The sequence below is a fragment of the Micropterus dolomieu genome, linkage group LG01 (genome assembly GCF_021292245.1).
Source record: "Micropterus dolomieu isolate WLL.071019.BEF.003 ecotype Adirondacks linkage group LG01, ASM2129224v1, whole genome shotgun sequence".
Classification (NCBI taxonomy): Eukaryota; Metazoa; Chordata; class Actinopteri; order Centrarchiformes; family Centrarchidae; genus Micropterus; species Micropterus dolomieu.
In genome coordinates, this window is record NC_060150.1 from 50,394,256 (window position 1) to 50,399,516 (window position 5,261).

Genomic DNA, 5,261 nt, shown 5'->3' on the forward strand with positions numbered 1-5,261 from the left:
GGCCTGTGCCTCGAGGAATGTGAGTATTAATATGACTGGGAGGGGTGGATTCATTTAGGCTAACATATTCTCCATCACCCAGCCAGGTTTCAGTAAGACAAAATAAATCAATATCATAATCTGATATTAGTTCATTTACTAGTACACCTTTAGAAGAGAGAGATCTTATGTTTAAGAGTCCACATTTAACTCTCCTATTCGTTTGCACTATTGCTCTTGTGGTTTTAATTTTTATGAGGTTTTTATGCACAGCTCCTCTTCTGTTTACCTTTTTAAATAATTTCGATGGTCAGGGGACAGACACCTTCACTATAGGATTTTCACTAAGTAACTCCTGAAATGGAGGAGCAGAGAAGTGTGTTAGACTGCGACTCTGCATCCTGGTCTCAACTCTGGGTTGTCATGGATTTGGTCCACTAATAAACTTGGCCAGATTTCTAGAAATGAGAGCTGCTCCTTCCCAAGTGGGATGGATGCCGTCTCTCTGAATCAGACCAGGTCTTCCCCAGAAAGTCTGCCAATGATCTACAAAGCCCACATCATTTGCTGGACACCACCTCGACAACCAGCGGCGGAATGACGACATGCGGCTATACATGTCATCACTGCATCAATACATGTACAGCTCCTCTTCTGTTTACCTTTGATTTAAATAATTTCGACAAAAAATAAAAAAATAAACATTTCCTATGTAAATTCTGCGGGCTCCCACAGAGCGTGTCACCATTCTCTCTGCTAGGAGCCAAACACTGCAGCAGCATAGCTCCTTATAGACTACGCGTGTTGGTCATAGCCACGAGTGCCCGTATTTATTAGCTCATTTATTTATGTTATAAAACTGCTGGAGTTTCTTAATACTTAGCTATTGCAACTCAAGCTAGCAATATGCATGATTCATAAGGGCCTCACTTATGTAATTTAGAGTAACTTGCTTTTATGTGCCGGGTAGGTGTTGGGGGTCCTTACTGCTGCTCTCTGCCTTGGGCCATCCATGTATGCACATGGATGGGTGGGGAGGTGCTCTCCCTGCCTTATGGCTTTCCACGTAGGGACTTGGAGGGGCGGTTGGTCATTTTGGGGGGTCTCATAACCCACCACCACCCCATCTCCGCCTTTCGGGCCATATCTGACAGGGATGCGATAATTATCGATCCGATTGGGCATATTTCATTATCGGAAATGGATTTTGGCAGAGAATTTAGCCGATAAGAATCAAAAAAGCTAACATACACCACTCCTGTTATTGCACTCTGGGCATCATATCGCTGCTCATGGATAGAGCCACACAGATGCAGTGCAGGCAGCTAGAGCCAAACAAACATGTCGTCAAGGTTTGGATGTTTCAGAAGGAGACAGCTCATTGCATATAGCAGTGATGATGTTACGTTTGTTGAGTTTCCTGGGAAGTGATGAAAGGACAGCATTGTAAGTCCTACAATGTCCTACAATGCTGTCCTTTCATCACTTCCCAGGAAACTGAACAAACGTAACCTCAGGTGAAGATACCAACGATGGTCGTTCAGTCTTGGCCACCGGTAGTCTTAACGACTGTAACGACTGTCGTCACAGCAACAAGGAACACTAACGAACCAGCGGTATCGATGACCCGGGATAACGACCCCACTGAGGTTAAATAGCTGAGTTTCCCTGCCAGTCAGTCAGAACTGAAGAAGTCCTTTGGATGAGGGACGAAACGTCTTCCAGTATCTTCAACCAAGTCCAGTTGCCCTTGACTTTAACCTTCGTTGGATATTTACAGTGTCCACCCAAAGTGATTCCATTCACAACTATAGTCCGTCTAGTTATTTTTAAGTTATTTTTTTTCTATTTTTGTGACTATAGCAGCATACCATTACCATTACCGATACCATTGACCATCAGATCCTATTAGAGAGACTGGAACATTTCATTGGGATAAAAGGAACCGCTCTAAGCTGGTTTAAGTCCTATTTATCAGATCGATTTTTTGTTTGTTTCAAAACATTTTTTTTAGGATAAACCCCTTGAGATGCACCATCTCATTTTTGAGGGGGTCCTAAAATACACCACAACCATGAAATACAATGAAAAAAAAAAAGTACATTAATTATACATTTGTCAATGTATATACAGACAACAGACAAACACATATAGACCAACAAATACAGAGCAACAACACCAGAACAACAGACACCATCTCCACATTTAAGAGTAGGCTTAAGACTGATGATGCACTGAGCTCCTCTCTCCTCCTCTGGAGAATGGGCTACCATTCTCCCTTGGAATGCACTTCAAACAAACATATTAAGTGTTAAGAGAGATTTTACATGTACCATGTCTTTTAACAACAATTTCAGTATTTAAAATGAACGTGCAGTTTAATAGCGAGTGCTAAAGGAGCTGTCACACTGAAACAGAATTACAAACTAAACCTTGAGGTTAAATGTTTTTATTTTTAATAAATTGTATGGATTACATGGATGGTTACATGGTGGTTGTTGTTTTTTCCCCTGCAAACATTAAAGGTTTCCTTGTTTTAAGTGTAAGCTGGACATGCTAAAGTAGAAAATTGTAAAACACGAGAAAGTAGTTATTTAGATTTTTATTTCAACAAGGTGTTTGGCAAGAATAACCCTTAAGGTGAGTAAATATTAATGAATTTTAGCATTTGCAGGAGTCAATGAAAAGGTTTAACACTAATGAAGAGTGAATTAATAGGAGTAAATTATGAATAACAGTGGGTGTTATTTCTTTCTTAGTGTAGAACTTGATTTGCATTTCTTAGTGTGATGTAGGGTTAAATATTAACTTACACTCTAAATGTTCAGACTTACTGCTGAGTTTACTGTGTAGCTAACCTTTTAGTATAATGGAAACAGTTAATTCACACAGCGGCCTTGAGAGGGAGGCTGCTGGCAGACCTGCTGGGGGATGTGGCTGACCAGCTTGAAAACAGGAAGTTTCAACTGTTACCAGTTATCCAGTGCTTGAATTGAAAAAGTAGTTACCACTACTCCCCATTCACATGTAGGCGTGTGTACTGGTTGGTACACACAAGAAGGAGGCTGGCCTGAAGCTTGAAGGAGAACATTAGCACAGTGGCATCCTAACGCGACACTGCAGAGGCACAACCTGAAGGAGTAACTACGATAAATTAGTGTAAGTATAATGTTAAACCGTTAAATAAAAAGTATACTGGTAAGATATGGAATAATACATTACTGTGAAAATGCATTTTGACCAGTGGCCGTGTTGCCACGACCACTATCTTTAGCGCCCCTAGTGGAAGCGACCAGACGACAGAATTGGCTACAACCTTTTCTCCAGTGAAGTCAAGACAGTAGAAGTAGATCTGATCACTCCGCTATAACCAATCCTGATTCAGACTGATGTTTGTCACTATGGCAACATACCACCCACTCAATTAGCATACACGCACAGGCATAAATAAATGTGGAAATGCAAAAGTAAATAACTGTAGAAATATAGAGATACAGAAATAAATAAATAAATATAGAAATAAATGTAGAAATGCATAAATACAGAAATAGCCTTTTTATTACAAAAATATATTTAATTTTTATTTATTTATGTATTTAATTATTTATTCGTGCATTTCTTTATTTATTTACACATATGTCATTTTTCATCTCTCATAGTGGTGAACCGTGGGCTTTGAATGCTTAAGACTTATTCCTCTTTCGGACATTCATCCTGACACCCTTGTTTCCTGGCTGCTCTGGAGATGCCTGGGGATGGCTACCGGCTGCATCCTGAAGGCACGCTTGAAGTTAGCTAAGCGATTGGTTTCATCTGGCTTGATCGACAGCAGAACTCATTCAGTTCATTGTCCAGACGCAAGTTGTTAATGAAGTTGGGGGCTTAAGGATCTGTCTGTGCCTTCCAGACAGAAGCAGAGTCGTTGGCTGAGAAGTGGTGTCTCCCACATTCACATTCTGTAATATGTAGCGCAAAACAGTGTTGTCTAACACTTATTAGTAGTGTAAAAATGCATGTTTGACAGTTAAAGTAGTCTAGCCAGCTTTGAAAGTAGCCAACTTTCTGAAAGAAGGTACTCCATAGCTTCTGTAGTGATCGCAATGCATGTCAGGGGGACGACGAGATAGGCCCTGCTTACTAAAGTGTAACAGTGATCCAGAATACTCTCCTGTCTCGTTGAACATTGTCTGTATCTGAGGAGTTCATGGCTGAGATTTCCTTGGTTAAAGTCAGAGGACAATAACAAGAGAGAGTGATTTTGTCCGCTCCACACACAGTTCCTGATTGGCGAGCATGTGCTGTGTCCTGCACAATGGCAAAACACAGAGGCAGCCGTCCGTGGCACCATCTTGATCTTCTTCTTGTCATGTGAACTCAAGAATTTCAGCAGTTTGGTTGAATTTTGCATATTCTTGCCCTGTTGTTAGTAGCTAGGGTTATGTTTTATAACTTATTACTATAAATTCAAATTGTATCAACATTTTCACCATATTGTAACCACTTACAAAGTTGAACAGCGTCACTGCTGTCTTTAGTCAAGGGGGTAAGCCAGAGATCGGACAGTGAAGCCGACCAAAGCCTGCATAGAGGGATCCATGTAGGCCCAAAAATGACGTCAAAACCCTGTGACACCCCGTCGCACATGAGAGATGTAACCATATTGCTTAGATTATAAACTCTCGGCAATTTAAAATAAACTATTTGGCGATCAGTGACGCTGCATTGGTGATTGGCAGGTGAGCCTCGTAGATGGGCTGATTAATCAGTGACGATCAGTCAGACAAACACACTGAGCCATGAAACTTTTTGTTGGCACAGCTACCAGAATTACGGTGTTTCTGCCGTTGTTGTACGTCATTAAACCACGGTTATGCTGCACGATCATGTGCAGTAGACGCTGGTGCCAACAGGAAGTAGCCCTGTAGTAGTATTTTATTGGTCCAAAACTGGCTTCACTGCTCTCCATTCAAATCAGGGGGGTGGCTCTGTCCAGTAATATACTGTCTGTGCCATTAGTAAACCTTGCCATTCTTGCACAAGGTGAAATGCTGCCCCCTATTTGCTTGACGCATATGGCCAGGCATTCCACTTTGTACCTTTAATACCTCCATTTTTAAGTGATGACTTCACTAGCATCAGCATCACCTCATTTATTCAGCTGTGTGTGCAACTCATTGAGCTTGTTTTGACTGGAAACAACTTTTTTCAAATATCTATCTTCTAATCCATCTAATCTTTCCAAACTAAATCTGGTTCAGTAACTGCAAGAAGACTAATGGAAA